At 34.9% G+C, this 23973-nt stretch overlaps 1 long non-coding RNA gene across 1 annotated transcript; it reads left to right on the top strand.

Moving 5' to 3' along the window:
- The first annotated feature begins 2428 nt into the window (after positions 1-2428).
- On the top strand, positions 2429-6544 carry LOC138695240 (uncharacterized). Its single transcript, XR_011331091.1, has 3 exons — positions 2429-2465; positions 4895-5024; positions 6498-6544. It is a non-coding gene; the product is annotated as an uncharacterized lncRNA (long non-coding RNA).
- Positions 6545-23973: the final 17429 nt, after the last annotated feature.

The raw sequence follows: 23973 nt of genomic DNA, 5'->3' as shown, positions 1-23973 counted from the left end.
TTATTATTTCGCTTTAAGAATGTTTATGTTGGTACACTATACTGTTGATATAAGAGAAACATTGGTGGCAGTAGAAGAAGGGAATGTTTGCGAAAATGTGAAAATTAGTGGAAATTATCGTAACAGGAAGTCTAATCCAGAAATCTGGCTTGATTAAAGTTTTTTTTTTTGGTCAGTCATAAAGAGAATTTTTTATGTAGGGAATAGTTTTTGTGATTTTTTTATTTTTATATTAATAAAGTTGTCTTATTTTGGACAAAGAAAAAGAGGAAATCTTTGACAAAATATGTAAATTTATACTGTATGCTTGTACCTCATGTTCACAGAAATAAATCGCAGTAATTTGTAATATTTTTTCAACCTCATTCACAAAATTCCATTATTCTCCATTCTATAAAAAAAAAGTGTTGGTTAACACGTTTTTCCGTTCGTGTCCTCAATTTCGTTTTTTTTTTTATTACAGGTACTTCTTATTACATAACATGCTTGCTTATTACAACTCTATTTTTACATAATTTGTCGTAAAGTCCATTATAAAGCAGGCAACCAAGCATCGCATCATGGATTTTTACATATGGGGACATTTAAAAGCAATTGTGTATTCAAGATCTATTAAAAACACTGAAATTCTTCGCCAGTGTTTTGAAGAAAGACGTCAGCAGATACCACAGACACCAGGAATATGGAAGAGAGCAAAACAATCAATGATGCAGCGCTTAGAAGTCTCTATTAGAACTGATGGTGGTTATTTTGAGCACAATCTATAGAATTATGCATGAACTTTGTGAACCAAGATGTAAAACTAAGTTGTAATAAGCAAATATGCATGCCTGTGATCTAAAAGTCCGGTACCTCTAATTAAAAAAAAAAAAAAGCGCAATTGACTAGTCATTACATTACTTTTTCGCTTGCTTTAGGTAATCCATTCACTCCTTAAAGGATATTAGTTAAAACAACCTTTATACCGGGTGTTTCAGAATTTAATCGAAGAAATGTAAGGCGTTGTGGACAGGTTTTAGATAGGGAACTAGGGTTCTGCGTGTTCAAACTCGCACCTAGTTGCGTGAAATATATTTTGAGCCAGTACACCACTGATTGAAGTCTTGGAATAAAAAGAACTACCACAAAGGGACTCGAACTTACTACCTTTTGATGTATTGAACAGCTTCAGTAATGTCTATGACTAATATTCAATGGACTCGTTGTTTAAAATTTCGTGAGGAAATTTATTTGATGTATGATAGCCGGCTCCGCTAATTAAATCAAGAACTTTTCTTTGAACACCAGCGAAGTTTACACATTAATATTTTATTAAACGCCGACCATGGTGGAAATGCATAACGTATTCTTTATCTGCTTAGCATAGTGTAAAAGTTACATTTCGGCATGGGTGACTGAAGAAATGGCACAACTGAACTCATCGGCGAACTGAAATATTGTACACTGATGTTCAAAGATAGCTGATCCTACTAATCGATAGTGATCGATAATTTGTTGGTGTAAATGTGGATTCTATAGTTATTACTTCTGTGAATAGATGGCGAAGATAATAGTCAGTGTTGCCAATCGTAGATAAATATACCCGTGTTATAGAATTCAACTTTTCACCCCACTCTGCTGATTGTAAACAGTACTGAGTTTGGCTGGAAACCGCTGATATTGTCTATTATAAGAATAATTTATGCTTAATCTACATAATCATTTTCCCTGACACTTTTTAACATCTCTCAATAATGGTGCCACCTATTGAAAACTAGCGGAACTGTTTCAAAGTTTGTCAATTTTTCACATCTTTGGTTCTGACTTATCCCGTGGTTAGAAAGTTCGCTTACACGATCATAAAATCGTAGGTCGGACACCTTTGAACGTCAGTGCACCATATATTTCACTAAAGAAAAATTATAACAATATGGTAGCAACCTTCGTTAACCAAGAAAGTAGTAAAGCAAAGTTCATGTTGCACTGACACTATTACCTTGTACGTACTCATATAATTTCAAATTTTTTAAATTAATAGTAATCCTATTTATTTCTAAATCTAATATTAATAGTATGAATAGGTTTGTGCACCCCTGAGTGCGTTCAGGAGTTGGGGCTAGTAAATTTCTGTACTATGCGAGAGGGTCGAATGTAAAGGAGTGGATATTAGAATTGGGTCAACTTCCGCCTTAATATTTCATTACAATTATTTGTATGTATATGGAATTTCGAAGGCAGACAGACAGAAATGTTGAACAGTTGCATTAGAAATTATTTTCAACAACTTATACACACATTTAAAGCTATTCATCACCCTATATTATACGAAACGTTTGTTAATGTTCATGAACAGCGATATCTACGTAATTTCCGTCTGCAATCTCATTGGCTGAACCGACTGATTTGCCATTACTACGTGTTGCTGAACGCTGGACTCCATTTAGTCCAACGTACGTCGTAGAGGAGAGCGGACGGTCCTGGGTTTGGTAAGGTGGCTGTTGAGTTTCCAACTTTTAACAGTGTTTCGTTCAGGTGGAGTTGAAGCATTATTTCAAAGTGAAATCTAATTTTTAATGAAACTGAAATAAATAGAAGACAATAATAGCTGTAACTTTAAATCACGTCAGATATTTTCTGTTATAATTTAAACAAAGTTCTTGATAGTTGCAGTATCGATAGTTTAACAGAATAAAATATTAGAAATTATATAAGATATGAATAAGTTATTTTAAATATGTTTTTATTTAAAGCAATTTTACATTACAGAAGAATACGTCCGTTTATTGTAGGGAACCACTGGATGCTAGACTATTCTGGAAAATCGTGTTATCTCGACATCCAATATTTTACTCGGGGACTCCATTTTGTTAAACGACATTTTCTGCAGCCATATCAGTTTTTTTGTATTCAGACTGAAAACAAAGCGACGCTAGTTAAATACGCCATTGAAGAATGGGGTTCCCGAAGAATGTACGTTATAGGCCTGTGTTTTATACTGTTCGGGTAGGATTGTGTTAAATATCTTAGCCTCGAACGTCTTTTTCGACGCATGGAAAGAGGAAGCAAGTAAATTAAATTGATTAAAGAGATTGGTCTTAAATGTTTGAATGTAACTGGAAATTTTATCATGGTTTTTAAATGGTTAAAATGTCCACCATTTTGTGCAAATGGTGAAAGTGCAGTAAAATAGTTGGAAAAATGTATGTAGCATGTAGAAACTAATTTGGTGAAGGTATTCTGAATGTTAGCCATTTTGTGTTCGTGTGTTGGATAAAATTAACCGTAGTGTGTGGAGGTTTAGTAAGTTGTAAAAAAAAACTTGGTGATGGAAAAATTACAACCTACTGCACTTCTGCCATTATAAAAATTGCGTCCAAATTTTTTTACTTAAAAATGATTCGTATTTTTTTTTTTCCGTTATTGCTAAATGATAATGCATATAAAATTAAATAGAAATGATAGCCAATCTTTTTTTTTTTTTAATTTATGCACTCATCGATTTCTAAATTTGAAATTAAACGTTTAATTTCTCAAGTGTTTCAATATTTGTCGTCTGTTCCAGGCAGAAAACCACTCACCTATTCAAAGTACAAATATTGGAGCAAAATTAAAGGTCTTTAGTCATACTTTCTACAGAAAATGTTTTAATTACTGCAAAATTATTATGCAGGACGCATTTCACTACTCTTGGTGCATTTCCTGGATGCAATATTGGACGTCTCTACATTCCCCTCGTCTTCGAGAGATGACGGGCAGCTGAAACCGAGATGGTTAGCAATTCATGTACAGCTTTCTCTTCACTATATTGAATGAGGGATAAAATACAATCGTGGAATAAAATCGATTAGAACGTTTTAAGCACGTCATAGGAATAGCAGTAGTCCGATGTGGCCAACCAACGTGTTGTAGAATAATGGAACTTAGAAAAACCTTTATATTGAAATAAAGATTTTAGGAAAAATTCACAGGCTGAATTCTTAAGGCACATTTCGGTACGCGCTTCTCCGTTTGCAATTAAAAAAAATACAGTATGGGTATCAAATCCCAATTCTCTGGTTCGATTTCTCTGTCGCACCTTCGGCAGCAGAATTCATAAAGGAGTATTTTAACTCTTAAATAAACTTTTCAGGGATCTTAATTTTTTGTTGGTTACTTAACGACGCTGTTTCAACTACTAGGTTACTTAGCGTCGATGAGATTGGTGATAGCGAGATGGTATTTAGCGAGATGAGGTCGAGGATACGCCATAGATTACTTGGAATTCACCTTACGGTTGAAGAAAACCTCTGAAAAACCTTAATTCTAAGCTTTCCCTTCGCCTCATGATTTCGAGAACAATCGAGACGTTCTGCGTCGTTCTGTATTCCAGACTAATCTGTAACGTCGAAGTCTTCGCATTATCTAAGTAACTTCATTGAATATCTTGTCTTGTAAAGAAAGTGGGGTTGTGTCAATGCGTGTACTCTTAAATTTAATTTAGAGAAAATTTAATTCTTTATTGATCCATGACATCTTTAACGAAAAGGGTCTGTATACCTGAATGCGTTCAAACGCTGGGTTTGAGTATATCCGCATTTCCGGGCTTCTGAGGAGTTGGAGTAGCCTAAAGTGACTAGTTGTAATTCGTAGCTACGTTCTCACTACGTGATGAAATTCAGCAATCACATCGTGATAAAAGTGTGTAATCTGGACAAAAACTTGATCCGTGATTACCCGAAAGCCACAGCGTGGTATAGTGGTTACAAAAACATTTAAGAAGTTAACAGGTGGTTCTGCATGTAAACTCTTGTGTGCCTCACTTTTAATTTGTATCCCTTAGTATAAGATTAATTATAGGCTAATAAATTATTGTAAATGAATTTGCTAGTCTGAGATAGTTCTTACTAATACTCAGTGCCTACGTGTTTGTTCATAGCACGTACTTCACGTAATTTCCGTCTACAAGGCTCTGGCTGAAGTACGTGACCTGCCATTAGTGCAGTTGCTGAAATATGTCGGTGCAACGTACCCACTGGAGCAGAGCGTGTGATCCGGAATTCAGTAAGGTAAGGACTCAAAATCTTTAGGCTTGTTTCTTATGTTTAAATGTAAATTATGATTTTTTCAAGAAGACGGCTGTTCTCTACAGTAATCTCACTAGAGGTTTTGCTTTATCTAGAGAAAATAAAAACTTCGGTGGGATTTAATTGACTATCACACGATTAAAAGAAAGTATATAAAGATTAGAAGAAATAAATTATTCTGATACAATAAATTAATATTAATTGACTTACTAAAATTCTATTTCACAAATGTTAACGGTAAACAAGTGACGATCGCAAAGCATGTTTTACAATAATGTAAAGAATTTGCAGTTTGAAATGTTGACAAGCAAAGAAACAAATTGTAGGGAGGTGATAAAAACAGAAGTATATAAAGATTAGAAGAAATAAAGTAGGCCTACCATAATACAATAAAACATTGACTTACTAAATACTAGATTGTCTTAAAATGTATTATTATACCATCTCATTATTATAAGTATTCCGCTAGATGGCAGTAGTGTGCTATGAGCTGTCCTCTTGTTACCAGTTGTCAAGTACAGTGAACTGTATGGACAATTACTGATTCAGTTCCATTTTTATTAAAACAGTTGCATCCCACTTCAATTATCAATATATATTAAACAACCTCTGATACGTGACTATCCATAATCTCATACAGCAGAAGCTAGAACTTAACCTAACTAATATAAGCAAGATAAATGATAGAAAAGTTTTAATTAAAAACGAAATAAACATGAATAATTTTAAATGGTAGAGTTATTGAAAGTACAATGTTGGTAAACAAAGTAACAATGTTAGGGAGCTGATAAAAACAAATGTTAGGGAGGTGATAAAAATTGTAGGTTGAAACACATGGATACATACCGTTTATTGGTCAAAATTAGTATGAAGAAGTAAAAGTGTAAGTCGGAAGAAATTTCAAAATTATAATGTATATTACAAGGATGTCTGATTTAGAAACTCAGAATCTAACAATTTTTTGGTGAATAATGAGCTAGGTTACACTATATGATAGCACGTCTAAAGTCACCAGGATAGTCTAGAAAATGAGGGCACTCTTAGAAACGGGATGTGAACAATGTCCAAGCTATGTCGGCAGCTAGTCCAACTTCTCTTCTGTTCCACAGCATAATTTCGACTAGCAGATTTCTACGCCAATAGTACAAAACATCCTCGTTATTTAGACCATATTTCAGCGCTACAAACGTAAGGAGGGGATTTGTCATTACACGAATAAGGCTTGCTAAACATTTCACCTTCGCCTCTGAGAAAGGGGCTAAGCACCTCTGGATTTCGGTGCTTGGCCCAGTGACCTCAGAACTAAAAGTTATTGGGTCCTGTCTTTTACCTAAATAATCAGTCACCAAGCCCTCCCCAACTTTATCAAAATCTTCGGTATATTCCTATTACAGATAATGCTTATATTCCTACTCCTTTTGTACCAGTCATTGATTTGCTCTTTTCGTCTTTCAGATGTTGTCTCTACTTCCGCGCCTGTTACGAAGAAGCCCAAAGGGGAACTTATCATTCAATAATTTTTGTCGTTCTGTAATCAAATGAACATCAGGCTAAATGTGACATGGATTGGTCTTAACAATAAATAACCAATATCACAATTTGAACATTTGGACTCCATATGATTGAGGTGATATATCATAAAATCGGAAGTATAAAGATCTGTCCAAAATTATTTATTTTTTTTTTAATAAATGTATTTCTACTGACAGAGTTAAGGCCATAAAGCTCTCTCTTCCACTCGGCCAGTATTAGATCAATAGCAATAAAATAGCAGAAATATAGGAACATTATACAATTAATAATAATAATAATAGTAATAATAATAATAATAATAATAATAATAATAATAATAATCATAAAATGGAAACAAGTTTACGTACATGTAATTCTAAAATTGGAACAATTATAGTAATGTGAATTGAATTAATTGTTAAAATAATAACGAAAATTGATATGTTAAAATTAAAAAATTATGTACTTCAAAAAATTATATTTTAGGAAAGCTCACAGTCTAAGCAGTCTATTTGACAACCGGGTTTTGAAATTAGTAAATGTCTGACAGCCCCTTAAGGTATGAGGTAGGGAGTTCCAATGACGAGAAATTGAAACGGTGAATGAAGAAGAGTATCAGGAAGTGTTATGATGAGGTATACCCAATGTACCGGTGATCTGAGATCAAGTATTTAGGTTATGGTTGGAGCATAAATACACAAGACGACATAACTTGGGATTGAGATGCGCAGAATTTGAAATAGAAGAGAAAGACAGTGTAAAGTTCTGCGATCGTTGAGCCGGAGTCAAGATAAAGATTCGAAAAATGTGAAATGGTATCGTCGGACATTGCACACGTAACTTATACACACATTATGAACACGTTGTAATTTGTTCGAGAGTCAGTTGCTTATGAAACCAGTTCAAATTTAGATTTTTAAGCGTTGACTTGAATTCAGGTAAATGAATTTGCATCTACTAAAAGATTATCGATAATGAATTAGAAAGCAGTGTTGCTATATCTGCATTATTTCTTATAGACTTGGGTTACGATCTCGGAGACGTGCTACTCTGGCTACAGGTACATACGCCACTGACCGCCGGTGTTTACGCCACTGACGACTCGGTTAAGACACAGTTCCTATCTTCGCTATACTCTATACTTTACAGACGCTGACTTCACAGGACAAACGTCTCTGACCGCTGGTAAGGGCGCCAATGGCCGTTGTGACGTGCGCCATCCTTCGGGACGTGCGCCAATGTCCGTCGTGAATAAGCGCCCCTGACCCTTTGGCTATGCGCCTCTATTCCGCCGGTGTATGCGTCACTGATCACGCGGTTATGAGACACCGACTACAGGTGCATACGCCGCTGTCTGCTGACATGGGCCTCTATCCGCCGGTTTATGCGCCACTGACCGACAGCTATGAGTCACTTATTACTGGCTCAAATGCCTTTGACTTTCGGAGACAGGCCCCCTGTCCGCTGGGTGCTTACATCGTTATTAGCAAACAAGGGCGTCCAACCTTTAAGGTGTGTCACTGTTCGCATACTGTTTGTGCCGTTGAGCGGATAAGCGCCACAGATTCCTGTCTTCCCTGTCCTTCAGAGACGTCGAGGTTATGCGCCACTGGCCTCGCGGCTATAATCCTCTTTTCCTTATCCTTGGACAACGCATTACAGACGGGGTTATGCGCTGCAGAATGCCCGGACAAGAACCACTGACCTTCAGGACACGCGCCTCTGCCCCTCGCCATTCACCTAACAATGACAACGCGACTGTAAGCTACTGATCACAGAGTTATGAACCACTGATCTCTGGGGTGGACATCGGTACCGTACATGCGTCGCTGACTTTCTGGCTATGAATAACTGACTTCACAGGACAAACGTCTCTGACTGCTGGTAAGGGCGCCAATGGCCGTAGTGACGGCGCCATCCTTCGGGACGTGCGCCAATGTCCGTCGTGAATAAGCGCCCCTGACCCTTTGGCTATGCGCCTCTATTCCGCCGGTGTATGCGTCACTGATCACGCGGTTATGAGACACCGACTACAGGTGCATACGCCGATGTCTGCTGACATGGACCTCTGTCCGCCGGTGTATGCGCCACTGACTGATGGCTATGAGCCACTTATTTCTGGTTCAGAGTCTTTGACTTTCGTAGACAGGACCCCTGTCCGCTGGGTGCTTACATCGTTATTAGCAAACAAGGGCGTCCAACCTTTAAGGTGTGTCAAGGTTCGCAGTGTGTTTGCGCCGTTAAGCGGTTAAGTGCCACACATCCTGTCTTCCCTGTCCTTCAGAGACGTCGAGGTTACGCGCCACTGACCTTGGGATATGCGCCTCTGTCCCCTGGTACACGCGCCACTGACCTCGCGCCTATCCACTTCTCTTATCCCTAGACGAGGCATCAGGCGTCGGGGTCATGCCTTTGACTACGACCCGCGCACCTCTGATGTTGGGACGATGAGGCTAAGCGCCTCTGATGATGGCAATACGCGTCTTTGACGATGGGGATACGAACCTTTGACTTGGGGCTACGGGCCGCTGACCTTGTTCGTAAGCGCCGCTGTATCACGGGCTATGCGGCTGAGACCCGGGACTATGTAGCGCCTCTGGTCACGGTGGATGGCGTTTCGCCTCACAAACACCGGGTAAGCGCGGGGTACCCGGGAGAAGCGCATTTAGCATTCGGAACAAGCGCCTCTGGGTTCAAGGACAAGCCCCTCTGGCTCTGGGTCATCGGCTCCACTCCTGGTTCATACGCCTCCTACTCTTTGTGCGCGCGACGCTGACGTGGTGCACGCGACTCTGACGTGGTGCACGCGACTCTGACATGGTGCACGCGACTCTGACATGGTGCACGACCTCAACTATGCATGTACAAATCTCGCCTCGCTCACCTTGGGACAACGCGTTTCTGACGATGGTGCTAAGAGCCCCTACACGCCCCCTACGAACAACTGACTTTTGGACTACACGACGTTGCCTTTGCCTTGTAAGTCATTAATGATTTATAACGGAGCAGTAAAACTTATCATTCAATCATTTTTCTCGTTCTGTATCCAAATGAATATCAGGATAATTGTGAGATAAACTGATATTAACAATTTATAACCAATGTCAAATCTTGAACTTTTCGAACCCATAATATGATAGAAGTGAAATAACAGAAAACCCAAAATTATAAAACCAGTTCAAATTGAGATATCTGGGTGTTCACACGAATTCATGTAAACGGATTAGAATCTACTAAAAGATTGTCGATTATGAATTATAAAGCACAGCGTTGTTGTCTACATAATTTTATAGACCTGGCTTGCTTGGGTTACGTTCGACGCTGACCTCGGAGACGTGCTATTCTGACTACATGTACAGACATAGCCGCTGTCTGCTGACATCTGTTATTACGAGTTTTCTTGACATTTAAAAATGAAATTCACGTGTAAACGTACGCTCTGGGTTACGGTCAAAGACGGCGATAGAGTTGTAACACAATACTTCCTACACAAAATGAACACTGCACATAGTCGCTTGTATATCACATATTACGAATATAATGGGGGGGAAAAGTAAAAGCACTTACAAATAAAAAGAGAAGAAAACGAAGGCAAAAATCCAGTTAGGTTCCTATGAAAATGGGGGCACAAGACTGCGCGAACTGAAGAGGGGGAACCCGTGTTTGTGCCCCACGGCCGGGGTTTAAGTACCTGTAATAACCTACTACCCCCAAAAGTTACCCTTTTTAATGGTTAAAGTCACTTGGGTGGAAGGTCGCGTCCACTTCTGTTCTGCTGCTCTAGAATATTTTCAGTTATCTTAAAGTTTGTTTTGATTAACCGTCACTCTTGGCTAAGTTTTTATTACATAAACCTTCCATTTATAGCGAATAATGAAAACCAAATATGAAATTTAAATATTAATTTTTAATTATTCGTATTTTAATTTCATTTATTATTTAAATATACAGGATACAGAATATGATTACAAGAGTAGAAATAGAAATAAAATATTACAATCAATATAAAAAGACGATTCAATACTATTAACAAAATTTGAGGACCGAATGAGCAACGCTCGTGTTCGGTTTCAGTTCAGATATATTATGAATATAATAGGTGTGCAGAAAATAAAATAAGAACTAAAACTAAATTATAGCTACAATGAAATTACATAATATATTTTATTAGTATAACAGAAATACAGAAAATAAAATAAAATAGAAACTAAATTAAAATTATAGCTACATTGAAATTACATAATATAATATTAACATAGACAAGAATAATGTCGTACATGAATAAAGTAGGACAATTTATGAAAAATATATATTCCAAAATTGTAGAATATAAATATAATATTGGCTGATTAATTCATGCACATAGGCTAGAAATTTATTTGATCAAATTGATAACATTAACACGTTTCTAATTTTCTTGTTACATATTAGAAGCTCTGGGTGTAATTTAGCTAAAGAATTACAGAAGAATTTAAATAAACTTTTGAAAATCAATTGGCCACGTTTCTTTGTCAGTATGACTCAAGGAAAATGCAGAAGAGGTTTATTATTTTATTGTGGGTATAGAGGGAACTTGACGACAAATTTATAGTTCCGTTAACTTTTTAGGCAACTACAAAAAATAAATTGGTCAACACTTCACATTTGTCAATGGTAAAAGTGCAGTAGATTAGTCTGTGCATGACAAAACTTTTCTGGCCAATTAGTGAACAGTGTCTTAATGTTAGTCCATGTCTGTGCGGTGTGTCAGTGTTGTAGTTATGGTTGAGCAGTGTTGTTAAAATATTGGTGGTGGAAGTTATTCTAGAAATAGATTTTGAAAATCAGCTGAGTTGTAAATGTGATCCATATCTTCTTCGTAATTAAATGTTTGGTGGTGGTGGTGGTGGTGGTGGTGGTGGAGGAGGAGTAAAATACTTACCATATTGCACTTTTATCATTATGAAATGTGACTTTTAAGTTTTATAGTCCACGTATATGCGACTGTTAAATTTTTTGTTTACGAAAACTTGAGTTTACACTTAATTTTTGCTGGAATGTATTATGCATTTATTCTCACTGCAAATTTGTAAATACCCGGTAGCAGTGGTAACTAATTACATCAATAATGACAATTAATAATAAACACAATTAATACAAAATATAATTAATAACAATTAATACTAATAATAATAATAATAATAACAATAATAATGAGCATCCTAAATTAAATGAAGCACGATCACTTAAAATAACATTTAAAGTAAATGTAATTTGTCTCAACCCTAAGTTCGAATTAAAACCCACGAGTATGATATGTTCATACCTGCACAAGTACCTTTCAGCACTACACTCATTTCGCTGTCAACTCACTCACTGGACTGGAACTACGACACATTTCACTGATACTACCCTGATTTCACTAACTTCAAAAACATTTCTCTGTTCAAATACTTCACACTGCCACTATGAACTATAAAATTCCCTGACACAGCAGACTTCTTCACTGATATAACACTTCAAATAACAAATCATCAATTACACCCTTTAAATAGTGTGTATAATATACTACCGTCTATTAGCAAAGTCCATAAGCTTATTTTTAAATACATTTTTGGTTATTGGTAAAGCCTTTAGTAAGTCTGCAGGTAAAGCATTCCAGTCCCTGATAGTACGATTGAGAAAAGAAAACTTTCCAGTGTCCGTCCTCTGTCTTCTTTCCCTCAATTTGTATGAGTGGTCAGAAATAAACAAAATGTGATTCAAATTATATTCTAAAATAATACATATTATGTAATAAAAATGAATCTTGAAATTCAAGATTACCGCTAATCAGACGGGAGCTTCCCATTAGAGAACACATTAATGGAAAATGTACAAAACTGGTTTGTGGTCTAGATGGATAACAAGTTTTAATTTCAAAATTTTGTGTGTTTCGGTAACTTGTACAAATTTTCTGGTCTACATGTTAATTGTTAGGTGTTACTGCTCTTCATTGGTGGTGATACTGCTAGGTACTGTTCCAAAGACTAAACGTGAAGGAAGTTTCGATTTATATAGTAAAGTAAGGAATTTGATATTTTTTATTATTTTAATTTGGATCTAATTATACTTACCTCACAAAGGAGATCATTTTCAGCTCTGTGCTAAGTTCCGTCACTAAATTTATCTAAACCTAATAATTTGTTCCGGAAATATTATTTTGACAGCAATACTGTGAAAGGTAACACAAATAATAGCCATTGTAATTTGAAGGATCAGTGAAAATAAAACTTATGAGGGTTATTTTTGTGTATTTATATATATAATAAATAGTTTTAATTAAATCTAAATATGTTTTTGGCATGAATTGTGACAGATTTCTTAATTTTTTTTGCCGATGATTGTTGCCGAGAGATTTTTGCAACTAGAAGAAGAGAATCAGCGCCATGGACCAGATGGCGGTGAACGTCATTCTTCATCTCGTAGTGGCAATCGGTGAGTTCAGTTAATAAGTCGTATAATTTCTTAAATCGATTATCATCCTTTTGTAAGAAAGAAAACTATTTAAATGTAAAAATTTTAAACTTTGAAGAAAGAATGGTATAATTTAGGTGTTAACATAAATTTGATCTTTATCGTGACAAACTATAACAATTATACTATCAAATAAAACAACGCAACAGGTCTACTTGTTTTACGAGATTGCCTTGTATCTATTCTGTAGTTAACAATTCATTGCAGGAGAGAATGAGATGAACCCGATTCAGGTTTCAAACTGTTATACAGAAACTGTTAATATTGGTACTCTTAGCTGATCTGCATTTAACCAAAATTATTCTTGTAGAGAGATCGAAGTTCAAATTTCTAGCGCTGCTCTGAATTCATAAAATTAGAATTGAGACAAATTACACGAATAAAAATAGATTAACAGAAAGCAATAGTTTTCTTATACGTACTCTAAAAACAGAGAAGCATGGTCCCCTTCAGATTTGGGATATAAATTTAGAAAACATTTCAAAATATAAAATAAACCTACTTTATTTATGCTAAAAAGAAGTCTGTGTTTCGTGTGGAAATTTCACTTCTTTGAAGAAAGGTCTTGCATTCATATTAACTTAAGTTCTAAATCAGTATTAAAATTACGAAACTTTTAATATATAACTGCCATTTAAATGTTTCAAGATGTGTCATAAAAAGGAATAGTCTGCAGCTTGAAATTCCTCAACTGAACTGTTAAATTTCAGTTACCAAAAGAATTCAAATAATTTTTATAGGAATTATTTATTCTTATGTTAGCTTCAGATATTAAAGCGTTGCTAATGTGACCACTTGATGTTCGAATTGCATTTGGAAATTCACGAGTCTGAAATCAGCAGTGGACATAGGTCAGCGAATTTACCACAGGCACAGCTAATTTCCTATTCAAAGGTTATCCATATACTTGCCAAGCTTTTAGCTTGAATTCAAATAATAGTATTCATTCTTTTGTAGCTATTTAAAATATTTTGCATAGAAGATGCACATTATACCAATGTACACAAACGTCAGTTGTTAAAAGAGTTCATATTTCCAATTTATTGTAATATTATAGACTTAAATATAATTATTCTAAATGTTTTTCTTTATTTAATAACATAATTGCATCACTTCCCTTGACAGGAAATTACATTACGTATCATAAAACTAGTTTGGTACCAATCCTTCTTAAAACAATTATCAGATTCATATATACTGTAGGTAATAATAATAATAATAATAATAATAATAATAATAATAATAATAATAATAATAATAATAATAAATGTAAATATAACAATAAACATTTCCCTCCAAAAGAAAATCACCTCAACTTCATACTTGAATTATACAGAATGGATGGAAACTTCTGCACCAAAATGAAACTGATAATAGGTCATGAGGAATGATTTCAAAAATGTAAATAAGGTTTTTCTCTAACATTCACCGTTTTAGAGGAAATCGTAATGTTTCTATGAAGCATTTGACAACATCACGGCTACTGCAATAACTCTAAACAAGTGCGACCTGCACTCCTTACTTTCCCTCCCCCTCTGCTGTACTCAGTCGGTGACATATGATGTGCGCTGCATTGCAAGATTTATTTCAACGATTTTAACTATTCAGTTTAAATTCACGGCTAAACGGTTTGATTTGAGAAAAAAAGTTTCAAGACATTAATTGTTCAGATTATTTTTACCTATCTGCTTGTACAGGACTCAGCCATTTCTCTCGGGCCATTACCGCAATAGAGCGCTGCAAACATTGGGCGAAGACTATTTTTTTTTCCTGTTTAACGGTGCTTCATCGAAGGGAAAGGGTAATAAAAGTTTTGTTATATTTAACATGTAGAATCACCTCATTAATTTTTGTTGCAGTGTTTACCATACACCCTGTATATAACTAAAATCAACTGAATTTCTTGTGTAAGTAGTATTCCTGAAACCTACAGATTTAAGTATTGGCAGGGGAAATCACATAATAAATTGAGACTAGCGCATAATGTGTATTCTAGCGGCAGTTGAGTTATAAAATTAAATAACACGAAAAAGATTAGTGGAGAAAAATAAAATCGAACAATTGGTAAATTTTAAATGACTTAGAATACATTGAACATAACTTGCAGTATAATAATATAATACAGCCCACGAATGTTTTAATTAGAATGCGTACAGGGTAAATAGCCACAAAATGCAGGTGTGTGAGTTTTGGAGGCAATATAAAGGTCGTGCTGGGGCAATACATTCGTTCACTCATAATGCATAATTCTGAAATACGTTTACTCTCACTATAAAACTTTATCAGGTCGCTACTGTGAACGTAAATATTCAACTTTTTTACGTTCGTTCAGGTAACTGAGAATGAATTTCATTAGAAATATGAAACTTACAATGAAATACGTAATAGCACAAAAATGTGGGTGTTCTGCAGATATCTTGTTTTAATTTTGCAATGACATTGTCTCAAACTGTTCTTTCACTCTTTATATTTTGTTCATGTACAGAATTCTAAAATATTCTCCTTGTTACCTCAAATCTAGGCGGCGTGTATGACAGAGCAGAGAAAGTAATCCCTTAACAAGAGGATCTTCAGGAAGATGTATCTGGAGCCGTATTGAAACGAAGTTAAGTATCAGATAAGAGATTTTTATATTTTTTTCATTGTGGTTGTGTAGACGAATTTTCAGTTGCCATCAGAATTGACATACAATATATTGCAAGTTTCGGATCAGAGAATACCTTTATCAGATTGATATTGCAAACGAAATGGTCTCCATTTTGGTTCTGTCCGATATATCAGGCTAGCCGAAACAACTGGATCAAATAGAACAGGCAACACTTCAGATCTTAGGAGAGACGAACCTGATCCCTGAAAGTAGTTGAGCAACGTAGGATGTAATAAGTATAGCGAAAATTCTTTGAGAGAACTAGATGAATTTTTAAACTATAATAATTATAAAAATTGTGAACGAAATTATTTATCAGGTTCCTGAATAGTTCAAATACTTTTTAAGAACTCTATCATTTCGCAGCTTTGATTGTGTAGTTCAGTCTACATAAACAATAGAATTCATGAATACAATAAGACGGTAAAAGATGACTTCCTAAGATAATTCTAGTGAGGCAAAAGTGTTTTGAAATAACGTTTACTTTAAATTATTTTGTATTTGAAAATAACTTTTTTTTTCAGTTCATCCTAATTCTTTAAATTTACAACAATGGTAACATTTGCATGTGTGAGAAAGAGATAATTCGTAATATTTTTATTTAGCTAGACTTCATTTATTGCTGTGTTTTGTCATATTCTGGAGTTAATTCTAAAATTAATGAGTTTGTATTTTATTATGTGACGTGAATTTGATTAATTTTCTCGGAATTTCGATACAAAATAATAATTTATTCCATATGTGTTAGAGTAAGAATTTATTCTACATATGTGTGATGTGTGTTATTTAATTAAGTTCTAGATTTATGTAGTAGTATTATTCATAATTTGATCTTACTGATAACTGAATTAAATCTCACTGTGTTTTAATATGATAGTTATTTTTAATTATTTGAAATTTTCAGTTTTTAATCGCGGAAAATAAGTTAATAATAAATCACTGTTCATTATGTAAACGTGAAAACATCCTTCCTATATTCTGAAATACATGCTCTATAATTGAATTTTTAGATTCTTGTGACAGTTGAATTCTGCTTTTTCTCTTTCAGTTTCTCGGGTACAACCTTGTCTTCATATTTATGTACTGCATTAACTGTGAATTGTTACAATATATTAAATTTAATATAATATAGTATATTATACTTTTTTCTTCTGAATCCAAGCAGCAAATATATCTTCTTCTTTCCCTTTTGCCTTACCGCTTTGGGTCTGCCTTCATCCATCTCCATTCCTCTCTATCCCTCGTCATTCTTCTCAGTTCCTAAATTCCTTTCCCTCTTTCCTTGCCATCTCAATATTCTCCATACACATCGTCGTTGGTTTTCCCTTTCCTCTTCTCCATTCCGTCATTGCCTTCATTACTTCCTTTGGTTTTCGTTCTTCTCCCATTCGCACCATGTGTCCATACCACTTTAGATGTTTTCTTCTTAAATAAAATATATTTTAATATAATAACCTGAAAGTGATCGTTTTGATTTTAAATTGATTAAACTGAAATATAGTTCAAATGTTTGTATGGTATTGCGAGAAAAAAATCATAATTTGTTACTTGTAAGCACATTACTTTAAGATTTTCGTAATACTCTATAGAAATTTAATTTTTGTGAATGTTTTAATTTGCAGGATTCTGGAGAGATGTTTATAAATAGAACAAGTCGCTTCATATAATCAACACTTCTTTTCCAGCTGGCCCACATGAATATAATTAATTAAAAAAATTTAATTCGAGTGTTGCATGCTTCTGTTAGCCTTCGTTAAGTAGTGGAACATAAATCTCATGTTCGCGAAAAAGTAGAAAATGTTTACGTACTTTCAGTACACAAATATTGCCGTAATGCAAAGAATATTTAGCCCTCGACTAAATTGTGATGCAGATCTTAGAATCGTCATGTACCATACCACATTGTTAACTTTTCTCTTACGAAACACATTCAAATTCTCTCTGTGAATTATTAATATTCGGATAAATGTGTAATGTAAAATTTTAACACAGTATAATAATTCGTTTGAAATCTTTTAGAAAAGGAAAAATGTAATTCATGTAACTCAAAAACTACTGAATTAAATTTGAATTCGAAAGTTATTCACAAGTAAAAATTTTGTACGTCGTCATGTATTACTTAGAACGCTGATGCCAAATTTTGTATCGAAATTTCGATTGTGATTTCCCAAGAATTGCTCGATGCCAATCTTGCTATTAAAGATAATGTTACGTTATCTATTTAATTCTCTCTGCTATGAAACTTGTACCCTTCTTAAAAAAATTCGTAGGAATGCGAAGTGTGTAGTGAAGTGAAACCGTGAACGTGTGATGCGAAATGGGGGGGTGAAATAGTGAATAAAAAGCGAAACGAAATTAAAACAAGTGAAGTGAAGAATGAAGAAAGAATTGAGAAAACTGAAGAAAGAATTGAGAAAACTTAAGAATAGTCAATGAAACAAAAGATATCGAAGAAATTAATCGTAACTTAAGGATATAAAAATCTATGAAGATGGAAGAAAATAAAATGCAATTAACAAAGCAGCGTAATCTTAAGTGCGAAGAGGGGTACAAGGATTCTTTTTAAACAACCAATCGCGGAAGTTTGTGGACAGTTCTCTGGGAAGTCACATTCACAGTGTGGAACTGAACTAAGTTCCAAAGTTCTTTTGTATGTATTTAGCTCGTAGTTTCGTTGCCGGAACATAGGTACCCCTAGCGGAGGTTTCAGTACCTCCAAGATCGAAGTTCCTTTACACAAACAAAATTCCATTTCCAATCGTGGAGGATATTGATGAAAAATTCAGGCTTTTTTTTTTTTTTTTTCATAAAAACGTAATTTAAATGCTGGAACTCACTGATGTTTGAAAACTTATCGGAAAAAATATAGTTTCGCAGAAAGTACTGAGAATCATGTTCCCAATTAAAATACTAAAATTTAACAAATGCTTCGATTTAGAATTACTGGCGAATACTTAAAATATAATTGTCCTTTTCTTAGATTTTTAGTATTAAGTTAGATTGGTATTGATCTACAGTGATGGATTCCTACAGAATGCAATTCTCAATATTTCCTAAAGGCTTCCTTCTGTGATTTTTATATTGTCTGTATATTTTTGGCTTTATTTAATTGTATTTTGTGTGTTGATATTAAACTATTATTAACATTACGGTATATAATTTTATTTATGTAAATGTTATTAATTTGCTATAATATTAGATCACTCTTAATGTATGGATTATTTTTTCTTATTTTAATGTATAATTATCTCATTACGTAATTGTTTTCAGGATGGAGTACGAGTTAATATCAAGTTAATCCTAACAAAAATTTCTTACTTAATCTTGGAATGTTATTAGTTGACGAATGTTGAATTTTTTTCACTGAAATGCCACGTTCATTTCTACTTCAACATTTTGTATTATATAAATATGTTCCTAGAAATCTTGCAAATATTAAATCTTAATTTGTATTTACTATTAGCATAACTGTTGCTAGGCAACCTAGCCCGTTCACTACCTCAATCTGAAATCTACGTACGTTTTTTACTATAATATTATGTATGAACTTGTGATAAATTAAACATTTATAGCACTTTCATAATTCTATTCCTGTAGAGGTATTTTTTTTCGTTACTAAACGGATCTCAGTTATGTTTGATTTCTGTAAGAGACTGTCCTCATAGATTTAACAGTACTGAACTGCTCGTCTTTTTTCTGATTCATAATTTAATTTGTGTTGCAGATACTTCGGCTCGTGATGGATGCGGATTTCGCAGTGGGAAGCAAATGGTTGTGAATCTCTCATCGCTTCTACTTAAAGATTAAAACGAAAAAGTAAATCCATAGAACATGAAATGAATGTATACATACAGCTTTAAAATATTTAACTGTGAATATAGTGGTCAAGACTGTGTTCATTTTTCTCACTATTTTATATTCCTTTCACCTGAATTCACATGAGAATCATATATCTGCCTGAGAATAGGCCTACAGTGTGAGAACTTGGAAAATTCTTTATAAGATGTAAGCAGAAATAATGGTACAATAAAGCAAGATTGGTCTGGAACTTCATCTTTATTCACCACATTCCTCTTACACTCTATTGATCTTAAACCTGGTTTGCCTGAAGATACAACACAAATTTTATTACACACAGTATTAATCAGAGATTATGAAAAACTTGTCCCTGTTACAAAGTAAATTTTTAAATATTTTAAATTTCATCGGACATAATATAGCTACAAAAATTGAAAAATATATCAAGGTTACAAATTCGTAGTATATTATAAAAAGTACCAAAGAGCATTAGGAGTTTAAATATTAGAAATTAGTATATTAAAGGAATAATTATTTTATTTTACCTTCGTGTTAAACGTCAATTTACGTACGAAGTAAATAAATATAATCCACAATAAATACTGTATGTACTTGACGAGAAATTGCTTTCAGAGTGGCGAGGAATGCTTCTGGTATTTTTGTACATTTCAGTAGGATTTACTCGATTTGAAATGCATATCTTGCTTTGGGATATCGTTTATACAGGGTGTCTCTAACCTTTAGGGTCAAAATTATACAGATGATAGAGGACTCTAAACCGAGCACTTCGACATCAAGAACCAGTGTCGGAAATGGATATTTCAGACGCCACGAGACCTTGAAAGTGTATGTGAGGGACATTTCTGTAAGCTGCTTTAATTTTCATAACAAACAACTGCCTGGCGCTTCCATGGTGATATTTGTTACTGCTTACCAAATTTCATGCGTCGTTGTAATGCATGTATTGAAACGGGTGGTCGCCACTTTCAACAATTGCTCCAAACCCTAAATTGTTTTGGAAATGAAACCTTAAATATCTTGTTCTTTGCAAGAGCATGTTGTAACACTGTCCACTTCATATTCACGATCACCTGGGCAACAGATTCTTACCTGCATGCCTCATTGTACAACGGACACCCCTGATCTCAAAGTTCTTTACCATTTGTATAATTTTGACCCTAAAGGTTGCAGAGACCCTGTATAACCACTTTCATGTTTTAAAATTAAATACCTTTTAAGTACCTAGTTGACTAGTTTCAGCTTATGTCAGCCATCTTTAGAACTAGACATACGTTAAAATGTAATGCAGAATTTAGTTGTATTCTGTTGGTTTAGTGGGAACATTGTTGGCAGCGAAACCACGTGATTTTTGGCGAAGACTGAGTAGGGAGTACCTCGTTAGTGCTTTGTTCTGTAAACTCGTGACATTGTTGAACTGCTTTCGTGTTTTTTGTCTAGACTTAACTTGAATAGAAATCTGAATGTACAAACACGAAATAGAGCTTTCTACTTTGTCAAAATGTAATGCAAATATTGTGGCATAATTATACTTTGTAAGTAATGAACGTATAAACCAATACAAACTATAATGAAACCACGAAAGTTTCTAATAAAGACTTCATTTCAGTATTTCATAGACAAAGGAATCGGTGTTTCTTTCAATGGATATTCCTTAAGTGATTTAGCAGCCTGTAAGGAGTCATAACCTCAGAAACTTAAATTTAACAGTTCAAATATTTCTTATGAAAATATCCTGACAGTACCTCACCAGCAAACCAACATAGACAAATTCAAGAATAGAGCTGAATCTTGCAAGAACTTGTTCATTGCGGACTTACTGTTTCTCAGCTTGCTGGAGCAGTACAAGTTACATTTACTCCGTGATGAAGCGTTGTGTAACAAGTCCCCTTCCATTTTTAACTCCCTGTACATTCCGAAATATACTTACAATTGGGATCATTTTTGTTTCTCTGTTTAACCTTGGGGAGGAACATTTTTTTTACCGTGTACTAGACGTGTCTCATTGCAAGTCATGTGATCGGACCACCGCAGAGGCAGCACAGGACAATTACAAGACAAACACTCAGTCCTGTGGATTGAAGATAAATTTATCCACGCCAGGAAACAAACCTTGGACCTCTTGCTTGGGAAGCGCGCAGACTATCCAATTAGGATTAGGTTTGAACAAATTTTTTTACAGTTTATGTTATTCCGACATTACAAAACTCCTAAAATTTCTCTCACTGGAACTGTGCTTCTCGTGCCAAACTGTTAGTTACTGTAGGCCATATAACAATATTGATAATGCCGTAGAAATGTAAAGATTTGCAACTCTAAATTGACAAGTTGCTCGAGTACTGATTTTATCCTTTGATGTAGGCTACACACAATGCACTAGAAGCAATGGCAAGTGATCTGCAACAACAAACATTAGTGGCAGCAGCTCGACTCTGGTTCGAATCCTTGTTATATCCCTTGACCCCACTGGCAATCAAGTTGGCATTCTCTCTTGTAAATGTAAAATGAAATGTAAAGTTACTGTGTGTTACATTGTAGACAAAATGTGCCACGTGAAACAATACGGTGTGAATTCTCTCTCAAAATTATTTTCAAGCTTGTGGATTTCGGTTACAAATATAAGACTCAAGTTAAACTTAAACCCAAAACACATTTTCTCCAGTAAGACCATGTTTAAAGTAGTTTGGAAATCGTACCGATAAAATTTTGTATTACTGATGGAGTTTAGCAGAAAAAAAAAAAATATATATATATATATTTATATTTAATGAGTACTTGAATTTGTGTCTTTCACCCAAGTGTCGTAATCTAGGGGTGGCCGAAGATGGAAGTGTTTTTGTCGCCGTAGGCGTTGGTAGAGGCGATTATACAATTTAACACTGAAATGAATGTACAGGGTGGAAGTGAAATAACCCTGCAGAATTCAGAGCGAATAGATCATGTATGTAACAAAGCCAGTAACACCATATTGGTGGAAAGTCCACAGTTTCCTCAGAAAAAAAATATTTTTCCCAAATGTTTCTCTTATTCGGTTACTATTGCAAGTATGATCGTCATTTTTGTCTATATCGATGAAAAATGTAATGAAGGATCATTTATCCCTCTGGCGTATTTCAATAGAGTGGACGGTTTTATTGTAAATTAAATTTCAAAGGCACTAGTTTCAAGCCACTCACCATTGCAACACTATAACTAGAAAGGGAGATGGCAGTTCACTAAGGTAGACAGACCTGAGTTAGTTGACTTCTTACATGTGTATTACAAGAGGAGTGGGCAGTGTGATAGCGGCGATGTTGCCAGGCTGCTGAAACTCTAAACTCATTTTTCTAATTAACCGTGCATTCAATCACAAAACGTAATATAGGTTTACTATTCAATCTTTCAATAAATATAACGAATCAAGTTGAAGTAAAGCGCAAAACATATTTTCTCCCTTTGAATCTGCAGGATTATTTCACTTCCACCCTGTATAAAATAGGTCTCTTGTCATATAATGTGTAGGAATTGTCTGCCGAAAGAAAATATAACATTGAAACATAATTAAACAATATTGTATCGGATATACTTGTACATAGATTAAGAAGTGGCGTCCTAAGAATAGCTCTTTCTAGTTGACACCTACACTGCAAGAACGAAAGCGGGTGACGTACACCATAGCACAGAATATCCAGCGCTGCTACTCCAGTTACAGTGCTTCACATTTTGGGCACCTTGTCCTGTTGAAAGTTGTCTTCTATTCTAATATATTTTGAGTTTTCTTTTTGTTATTCTTGTACAGTTTTTTGTGGTTGTGGTTAATAAAGCTTTTGTTATGGAAAACCAGTGTTCAAAAATTATTTTCTTCACACAAACAAACCTGGGATATCATGTTTACAGAGTGTGACATTTTCAAAGCCGTGCGGTGGAGCATTTTCAGTGTAGCCACATTTCAATCTATGTATTTGTGTTTTTGGGCTCAGTACCTCTTAGCCACACATCTTTTCTGTACCGGAGACTAGTCAATGTTGACAGCGTAGTCTCATGGTAGGCACTTCATTCTCTCACTGTCTGTCTGATCGCAAACTACTGCCATACTACACAACACCTCAACAGCTTACCTATACACTTCGCAGCAATTTCAGTACACAGCCAATCCTAATGTCTAGTGCATTAGAACTACCGAACATCATAAAGTTAGAAACTGCAGGCTCCAGAATTAACATGAAATTCGAGTACAATGTGATGCATATCTTCCAGGCGCACAAGTAGGTCGACGACTTCATCTCTTCAAGGAATCGAGGAGGCGATTTCTGAAATCGGGTTTCTCCTCATGAGGACCAGAGAGGACGCTGCCAAGGAGTGCTCAGACTACAGCGGCGCAAACCACATCAATAAGAAGAGCAATATAGAAAGAACAATTTCGCAACTGTTATCAACTGAAAATTTCAACACTCAATATTCCGAAAATGCTCACGCTTATAA

The sequence above is a fragment of the Periplaneta americana genome, chromosome 2 (assembly GCF_040183065.1).
Source record: "Periplaneta americana isolate PAMFEO1 chromosome 2, P.americana_PAMFEO1_priV1, whole genome shotgun sequence".
NCBI lineage: Eukaryota > Metazoa > Arthropoda > Insecta > Blattodea > Blattidae > Periplaneta > Periplaneta americana.
Note: the sequence above shows the minus strand (reverse complement) of the source record. Positions and strands in the feature narration are given on the sequence as shown.